Consider the following 10,177-nt stretch of genomic DNA (forward strand, 5'->3'; position numbering starts at 1 on the left):
AACAACAAAAAACAAAGCTGGTGAAGAATTAAAATAATAAAGATTAGTCTGGAAATAAATGCCATCAAAAATAATAAAGTTCAATAAAACTAAGCTTATTCTTCAAAGGGGTAAACAAAATTGATAAGCTCTTGGCTAAACTCACTAAGGAAAAAAAACAAAAGGAGCATACCTATTGTAAATGACAGAGTAAAACTCAGAACAAATATGGTAGAAATCCAAAGTATTCTGTGAGGTCTATGAATTACTCTGTGTCACAAAGTTTGAGAACCTGGAATAAATGGCTAAGTTCTTAGAAGCATAAAATTTCCTAATTTATAGTTCCCTGCAAGATGAACTATAAAACATGAACAGACCAATTACAGTCAGATGAATTCAAACAGTAGCCAAAAGTCTCCCCGATAATAAAAGTTCAGGTCCAGATACTTACAGATGAAATATACAGAACCTTTAAGGAAGAACTACTATCCATACTTTTCAAGTTCAACTAAAGAACCAAAGACATGGAAATATTCCCTAAAATGCCACCATTACCTTAATACCAAAAGCAGAGACACAACGAAAAAGAAAATCACAGATTTATACCCCTGCTAAACACAGTTAAGATATTTAAACTATTTCAAGCCAGACATAAAAATCTATTTAAAAAAGATTGTTTAACACTTTGCTATTTACCTCAGGTATGCAAGAATGGTTTGATATATGTAAGTTAAAATATAGAACCTACCACACTAAGGACATGAAAACCAAGAAGCACACAACTGACTCAATAGCTGCAGTGAAAGTTTTTGACTAGACTCAACAACCCTTCATGATCAAAACATAAAAAAAAAGGGAGAGGGGAACAGGCTGTGACGGAAAATCCTTCAACCCAGTTAAGTCTACATATAGCAGTCCCATAGCCAATATTATACTCAGTGGTGAAATGCTGCAAGCTTTTCCTCTTAGACAAGCACAAGATACTATTACCACTAATTTTCAAAATGGCCTTGGGAATCCTAAGCATAGTTAGTAGGCAAGAGAAAGGGATAAAATGGATACACAGTGGAAGAAAAGTAAAGTTGAGGCAAAAAACAAAACAAACAAATATATATATATTTTAAAAAGATATGTTTTTAAAAAAAAGACAGGGGAGTCGGACGGTAGTGCAACGGGCTAAGCGCACGTGGCGCAAAGCGCAACGACCTGCTTAAGGATCCTGGTGTGAGCCTCTGGCTCCCCACCTGCAGGGGAGTCGCTTCACAGGCGGTGAAGCAGGTCTGCAGGTGTCTATCTTTCTCTCCCCCTCTCTGTCTTCCCCTCCTCTCTCCACTTCTCTCTGTCCTGTCTAACAACAATATCAATAACAACAACAACTAAAATAACAATAATAAAAAAAGTGAAATCATACATGAATGAGGCTCTGAAAAAAAATCGATAAACTATACAGATATCTATCAATATGAATAAGTGCAATGAAACCCTTTTATTTCTTTAAACAAAATACTCTCATATCCCCTCAACCTGCAGGCCAGGAAATGGGCATTTAGAAGGCATAATATGTACATCTAAAAATGACCAGAAATTATGTGGGAACATGGATTGGGCTTTCCTGATAGCCAACAGCAGAGACCTGGGCTACATATCCAAGCTGAGTAACACAGGGACATCTGGCTTTTCAGCATGTGGTTTTGCAAACCAGCTGGACTTGGGCACCTGCAAAATAAAGCATGAGACAGAGAAGGGGGTATAAGGCTTCAGCATGCCTCTCCTCACACACACTGTAAAATGATGATACTTGATTTTATACTTGGCTATTAATTATTAAGAAAGCTTTTTTCCTTAGCACCCATATTGTGTTAAAACTGTAAGGTACAGTGGGCAAATGAACTAAGATGCTTGTAAAGGTTTTTAGATATTTGAAAGTGCTAGTTCATATTTTTAGTTTGTCTTTTATAACCAGAGCACTGCTCAGCTCTAGCTTATGGTGGTGCTGGGGGACTGAACCTGGGACTCTGCTGGCTCAGGCATGAGACTCCTTTACATATTTACTTTGCTCCTTCCCTGATCCTCAACATAAATAAATCATGCAGATGTATTATTGGATGAATGAAGCAGTCACTAGAGCAAAACACTATAATTCAAATGTAAGTTTCAAAACCAAACAAAAGCAAACGAGAAGTCTTTAGAGAATAAATGATAGAAGTGGCAAGTCTACAAGGAGAACAGATGGTTGTATTTCTTAGGCTGATATATTCAATCTGGTAGAGAGAGACTTTTCTTTGAGAGAAGGCACAATGCATGTTTCTATTTGGTCTGCATAGTTCACAGTGTTCCTTTGTAATTATTGTTTTTGAAACTGTACATATGTTTAATACATGCTTCTGCATGCACAAAATATTTTGCAATAATAAAGTCAATTCTCAAAAGGGCAAATTGAAGATGGGTCAAAATCTACAGTCACCAGTACAAATGAAAGGAAGATAAATTCTCAGAATTAAGAAAACAGTTGATTTTTCCCCCCTTCACATTGCCTGAGGCTCTGGCTTGCATTAAGTACTAATTATCTACTGTTAATGCTGCTACCTATGCATTTTAATAGCTGTTCACTGATCTAGTCTGACTTTCCCTTTAGTAATTTTAAATAGTCAGCAGGAGAGCATTGAATTGCATCAAGACATAATGCATTATGCAACACTGTAGAAAATTAAGGTAAGATGATGCCAAGACTTGCAAAGCAACAAAATGTAAATGATACCCTTTGGATAAAAGGTGTGGCTTTAATTGGAAGAGGAATGTCACACATTGTAAGGGATTAGTCCTGGGGGGAGTAAACTAAGAACCCCTTCCCCTCCACACACACACACCTGATCTAGTATTCGGAATTAAAACTTCTCTAATAATTTTCTCACTTTTGAATTCTGGTTCTGAGCAGGGACATTATACAATTTGGCAGATTAGTTTCAGAAAAATTGCTGCCAAGATGATTGTGAGATAAGATTGCTCAAAAAACTAAGCTAAGACATATTTGGGATTTGAAAGAAAGTTTTTTCTAATTTTAGAAACTGTCAATTATCATGTCATATGATCTTTCTAAAGGGATGCTGGCTTATAGTGGTGCTGGAGGATTGAACCTGGGACCTTGGTTATTTTGGATTCAATTTCTCTTTTTGAGATCAAATGCAAATTTCATAAATTTCCTTTGGTAATTGTGACTATAGAAGTTGTATGAGGGTAGGGGTAGATAGCATAATGGTTATGCAAAGAGACTTTCATGCCTGAGGCTCCAAAGTCCCAGGTTCAATTCCCTGTACCACAAAAAGCAGAGCTGAGCAGTACTCTGGTAAAAAAAAAAAAAAAAGTATGAAACCATCTTTTCCTAATCAATTAAAAAATAAGATAGAAATGGCCTCCATAATACAATAAACTTTCTGCTGAGATATTTCTGTAGGTATAAGTCAAGCAATACAAAGTAGTAGATCATAGGAAAAGAAAAAAAATGGATCAGGATCCAAAGACTAAGTTATGTGACCTGAGTAAGTCATAGAACTTTTCTGATGAGGTTGGTCATGTTCAGGATTGCAAGACCATAGATAGACTTTATTATTATTATCTTTATTCATTTATTGGATAGAGAGTCAAAATGAGAGGGAAGAGGGAGATAGAGAGAGAGAGACAGAGAGACACTTGCTTCCCTGCTTCACCACTCATGAAGCTTTCCCCCTGCTGGTGGGGACTAGGGGCTTGAACCCAGGTCCTTGTGCACTGTAACATGTTCACTCAACCAGGTATCACCGACTGACCCGGACAAAATTTTTATACGTAATTTCTCTAATCTAAAAGATAATGCCTGTCAAGGTAATTCCATATGAAATGGAAAAATAGATAAAAGGAGGAGTAAATGTTTATAAGTTTTTATTTATCCTTCAAATATTGTACTAGTACTACAAAAGTCACATAGAGAAAATGTTCAAAATTTCTGGTCTTTACAGTCCATTATTTCCATTTGTGAAATTTGCAACAGCACAGAGATCCACATTGTGAAAATATGATTGGGGAAAACAGTGAGTAGGAAACAGAATGGCATAGAGGGCTGTATGGCCTTAGGTGTGTGAATCAGGTAACTATTCCTGCCCTATCTATTCTAAAGCTTAATATAAAGAACACAGTACAATAACGATCCTGCTGACTCTCTGTTCATTGAACACATACTTTGAAGTTTCCTACAATAATGGTGAAATCCTGGCTCCCATCCAGGTGCTCTCACCAGGATGCTCCAGTGTGGTCTCATTTTCAAGATGAACCCACCCAGCATTAAGCTTTGTATGGTCATAACAAATGGTCTTCACTATATAAAGTAAACTGAATCCCTGTCCTTGACCTTGTTAGCTGTGCTCTAACTAGATGAGACCAAAGGTCCGATGGTGAAAAGATGTAGAACACTTTGATGAAGTCACTATACTCACACAGATCGGAGCCGACTTCTGACAACTGAATCCTTTGATGACATGTGCTGTTCAACCCTGAGGTACTTAGCCCATGGTTCTATAGGAACAAAAGGCAGACAGATGGTCAAGCTGGAGGGATGGCAAAAGAGAACAAATATAAAAGGAAGGAGGAAAAAAAAAAAAACCCAGTTAGGATAATGGCCAATACCCAGGAATGTAAAATGGGCTTGAAAACTTATAAATGTCAAGGTACGGTAAACTTGAGCATGGACATTAGTTGTTATAGTACAAAACATAGTCATCAAAATGAAATATCCATCCTTCAAGAGAACACATTATCATCAAAACAAAATGTGATACACAATTAGATTGGTAAATATTCATGAAAGGTCTTCAACAGTGAAATATGTGTTGACGTAAAGGAAAATAACAATGGCTCTATAAACAGTTGAGAGGAATTCTAAACTTAGAGGGATCCAAGGCAAGGTCAATGACTGCCTGGGGTATATCCGGTAGCAGGGACAAAGTTCTTTCCAGTCCCTGTTACTAAGGAAATGTTAGCTCCAGTCTATAAATAGCTCTTTGCCATTAGTCCCACCAGACAGGACATACTGCAGTCACACTGCAGTTCTGCAGGCTCCTGAAGGAAACTGTACTGTACTCATTTCTCTTTTCTTCATTGAATCATTCCTACTTTCTTTTATGTATCCTTTCTTTTTCAGAAAACCAGTAAATAAACATACTAGTAAATGCAGAGCTCAAAACTATGTGCTTCTTAGTTCGTTTTTAAAACAAATGCATACCTTAAACTATTGTTATGAAAAACGACGGTATCTGGTTGGGGGAGACAACATGAAGGTTATACAAAAGACTCATTCCCCTAAGGATCCGGGTTCGAGCCCCCGGCTCCCCACCTGCAGGGGAGTCGCTTCACAGGCGGTGAAGCAGGTCTGCAGGTGTCTTTCTCTCCCCGTCTTCCCCTCCTCTCTCCATTTCTCTCTGTCCTAGCTAACAGTGATGACATCAATAACAACAACAATAACAACAACAACAATAAAAAAACACAGGCAACAAAAAAGGGGAAAATAAATAAATAAATGAAAATTAAAAAAAAAAACTCATTCCTAAGGCACTGAGGTCCCAGGTTCAATCCCCAGCACCACCATAGCTGAGCAGTCTCTCTCTATCCCTCTCTCTCTTTCTCTATCAATCTATTTTTCATTAAACTAAATATTTTTAAAGAATATTTTAGTTATCTTTATTTATTGGGTAGACACAGCCAGATATTAAGAGGGAAAGTGGTTACAGAGAAGGAGACAGAGAGATACCTGCAGTACTGCTTCACCATTTGTGAAGCTTTTCCCCCTGCAGGTGGGGGCCAGGGACTCAATCCTGGCTCCTTGTACACTGTAATATGTGCGCTCAACCAGGTGCACTCCCACCCAGCCCCCAAATAAAATATTTTTAAAAAAAAAATGACGGTGGTGCTTCTAGTATCAAACTAAGTATGAGTTCTGCTGTGATACTTTCAGAGTTGACCTCTATTGCTTGTGTTATACTGGTCCATGAAGGTATTAATATAGTCATCCAGTATATTTCCACTCGTAAATAGTCCTTAATTCTCTTGCAAAAAATATTCTTTTCTCTTAAATAATTTTTTTCTATAAATAAATCTATGTTGCCACATAGGTTTTATTTATTACTGGAGAGAGACTAAGAGAAATTGAGAGGGCAGGGGAGATAGGGAGAGAAGCAGAGACACCTGCAGCCCTGCTTCACCACTCATAAAGCTTTCCCTCTGCAGATGGGGTCTAGGGGCTAGAACCAATGTGTGTGCTTAACCAAGTATGCCACCACCTGGCCCCATGCAAAAGTTTTTCCATCCATGATAAATATTTTTTTTCCCTTGAAATCCTCACTTTGATGTGTTGTTAAAATTCGTAAGCTCTTGCTGGGCGGGTTGGCTTCATGGGCAGGTAACAGAGACGCGGAGACAACGGCTGGGCAGGGAAGCTGTATTTCTTTATTCAGGAACAACAATTCATAAACTAAGACAAACTAATCACCAAACAGAACTCTGCTGTCTCTTTGCGGCAGCACAAGTACTCTCTCTTACTCTCTCACTCAGGAACCCTCTGAACTCTCTCCAACTCTGGAACTCTTCAACTCTGAAACTCTTCAACTGTGGAACTCTCTCTTACTCTGTAACTCTGAAACTCAGGAACCCTCTCTAACTCTCCAACTCTGAAACTCTGGCACTCAGGAACCCTGGAACTCTGGCGGGGTTCCTTAGGGCGGGGCCAAACAGGCCCGCGAAATTAACAGGAATGATCCAATTCTCTTGGCGGGGGAGGGCTAGAACCCAATGTAAAGCACACAACAATTCCCCCTTTTCTTTTAACTAAATGGCTACAGTATCAAGGGTGTGGGGTGAACAGAAAAATATATTGTACAGGCATTTTTATAAAAAGAAACTGGCACAAACATGGAGAAACATGCAAGCAAGTAACAAGAACCAGTGTGCAAACTTTATCAGCTTAAAAAAAAATTTCTTGCCTCTGGGGGGCGTACTTTCTCGACGGGCATTTGCATAGGGGCGGGGAACGGCCTAGAGTCCCAAAGGCAGCTGGCTGCAATTTACTTACTATGAAATAAAACTTGTTATTAGCATATTTCTAATAGAGAAGGAATTTGAGACTTTTACATAGCAACAACGTCTTTTTAACCTTTTGTTACACCCATTCAAGATGGAGTCAGGAAAGGAAACCTCAGGCATGAGAATAATTAGCATAGCCATTGTGCGATCTACCATTTCTAATAGAGAAGGTAATGGAGAGTTTTACATATCAACAAGTCTATTTAACCTTTTGTTTAGACCAACTTAGTTAAAATATATTGATTGTTAACTAATTTTTACCTCAGAGTTTAAATGTAAGTTAATTTTATCTTTATGAGAATTACGTTGAAAACCTTTTTCATTTAACTTTGACTAGTAAGAATTTAGCCTTAAAGTTACTGTTTACCAAACTTTAAACATACACATAAACATGGTCATTAATACACAAGGAGAGAAACCTTTGTTATGAAGACATGTCATTTTAAACACGAATTTAAATCTATACTGTCTTAGTTGTTGGGGGGGGGGGGTTCACCATCCGGAGGTGGCTTCCCGCGCAGCTTCACTTTTAGGAATTGCAGGTTGCGATCTCTGCACAAATCTCTGCGTACTCCAGCCTGTCTGTCTTCAGACCGGACCGGCGGCTGGAGATCTCATGTGCCCAGTTTCAGCAGGGAGCCCGGGGGTCCGGGAGGCCCGGGATCATTCCAGAATTTATAGTAAGAGGGCAGGCGGGCCAGCATTGTAGAAGGCGTGGGCCTAGGTGCCCAGGGGTGGCGGCCATGATAGGCCGCCATGGCCCTGCCCCATGGCCCTGCCATGTCTGCTGCCCTGCTCTCAGTGGCCGAGCAGCGTGGAGGGATCACGCATCCAGTGCCCTGCGCCACGCGGTGGAGAGCTGGCTCCTGTGGGCTGGCCTCGGGCTCTGCGTGTTGGCCTCGGGCTCTTGCGTGTTGGCATCGGGCTCCAGCATGTTGGCGTCAGCCTCCTGCGGGCTGCGGGGCTCTTGGGGCTCTTGTGTGCTGGCGTGGGCCTCTTGCGGGCTGCAGGGCTGTGGGGATGCGGGCGCGGTGCACGGGGTTGTCTGGGTGCAGCTGGCTGGCTGGCTGTTTAACCAGGTGGAAACAGCAGCTCCGCGCCTCGCCTCCCGCCCGCTGGCTATTCCTGCTGGCTGTTCTGAGTTTGCCCGTGCGAGTGGAAACCACAGAGTGGTCCAGAGAAAAATGTTCCAGAAACAGCAAAACAGTCTCATGAAGAAAGAGCAGAGGCCTTTGGAGATCTCTTCACAAGCAGAAGAGAAGGCGATAGGTAGTGCATAGGTGCATAGGTAGCCAAATTGTCTTTACTTATCTGAGAGATGCGCAGGTCAGGTCCACATGGGCGCCATTTGTTGTTAAAATTTGTAAGCTCTTGCTGGGCGGGTTGGCTTCACGGGCAGGTAACAGAGACTCGGAGACAACGGCTGGGCAGGGAAGCTGTATTTCTTTATTCAGGAACAACGATTCATAAACTAAGACAAACTAATCACCAAACAGAACTCTGCTGTCTCTTTGCAGCAGCGCAAGCACTCTCTCTTACTCTCTCACTCAGGAACCCTCTGAACTCTCTCCAACTCTGGAACTCTTCAACTCTGAAACTCTTCAACTGTGGAACTCTCTCTTACTCTGTAACTCTGAAACTCAGGAACCCTCTCTAACTCTCCAACTCTGAAACTCTGGCACTCAGGAACCCTGGAACTCTGGCGGGGTTCCTTGGGGCGGGGCCAAACAGGCCCGCGAAATTAACAGGAATGATCCAATTCTCTTGGCGGGAGAGGGCTAGAACCCAATGTAAAGCATACAACATTGATGAATATAAACTTTCTCTTGATACCTCCTCCCTTTTGTCCCTGGAACTGAGAGTGCTGTGGTATCTTTCCTTCTCTTCCGCTGTCTCTGCATTTTGGTTTCTCTCTTCATATCTGAAAAAGTCAGCTTGGAGTGTAAAGCCCTACTAACAGTCTAAACCAAACAAAACCAAACCACTTCTCCTTTCTTCTGCTAATTATTTCTATTCCTTTTGAATTTACTCCCAGTAAATAATTAAATAATTTGAGAATATTTATTTATTCCAATATATGGAAACATCAGTTTGGGGGAGGGGGAATGCCCATAATATAACTCAATTTACCAGACATCATTCTTGCAGGTATTTTGTCAAAATTGCTACATTTAGAACTTCTAGCTTATATACTTGGTAAATATATGGGTAAAATGAAATCAGTTTCAGTACCTTCCCTCCTTCCCCTTCTGCTTTTGGCACTCTTCTACCATAGTGATAAAAATCAAGCATCTCATCTTTCTGCTTGCTCCATATCTGAAAATGAGAAAATCTAGAGGAAGAAAAAAAAAAATCACACTGAAATCATAACTTCAAATGTCTGTTCTCACTGGGGGGGGGTGCATTTATGGGGGTTGGGGGTGAAATCTGTGTCAAACTGCTACTATTTCTTCCTTTATTTGGGGGATGAATTAATCACTGAAACTATCAGAGCTAAGAGCTTTCTTTACAGGAAAATCAATAATTGATTCACTTTAGATTTTTAAGGATTTCTCTGTGAATTTTGGTAGTTTGTTTCTTTTATGGAATTGGTTTATCTAAGTTACCTAATTTGGGGGCATAACTTGTTCATAAAATTACTTTATTAGTCTCTTACAGTACATGGAATCAATGGGTGAACTTCAATTATTCTTTTTTTTACATTAGTCAGTTATATCTTTTTAATTCTTCAATAGCTTCCCTGTAAATCTACTATTTAATTGTGTGAATATAGTAGAATTTTGTTACACAGAATTGGTCTTTGTGTAAAAGAGATATTTCATGGGCTAAGGTGTGTGCTTTGTCATGCATATGGCCCAGATTCCAATGGCCTGCAAGTGAGGTACTGTGACATCAGAGCTAATTCCAGGTCAGTGGTGTCTCTCCTGCTGTTTCTGCAGCTATCTATCTATCATCTATCTATCTATCTATCTATCTATCTATCTATCTGTCTGTCTGTCTGTCTGTCTGTCTGTCTGTCTGTCTATCTATCTATCTATCTATCTTCATGAAAATGCAGTCCAGGAGTAGTGAAATCACACGCATAAAACCAAGA

General features: G+C 40.1%; 1 long non-coding RNA gene across 1 annotated transcript; it reads right to left on the minus strand.

Annotated features, from left to right (window-relative positions):
* Positions 1-1,473: 1,473 nt before the first annotated feature.
* Positions 1,474-9,408, minus strand: LOC132534734 (uncharacterized). Its single transcript, XR_009546443.1, has 3 exons — positions 9,316-9,408; positions 4,446-4,524; positions 1,474-1,695 (listed from the first exon to the last, which is right to left on the minus strand). It is a non-coding gene; the product is annotated as an uncharacterized LOC132534734 (long non-coding RNA).
* Between the last annotated feature and the right edge of the window lie 769 nt (positions 9,409-10,177).

This window comes from Erinaceus europaeus, chromosome 19, assembly GCF_950295315.1.
Source record: "Erinaceus europaeus chromosome 19, mEriEur2.1, whole genome shotgun sequence".
NCBI lineage: Eukaryota > Metazoa > Chordata > Mammalia > Eulipotyphla > Erinaceidae > Erinaceus > Erinaceus europaeus.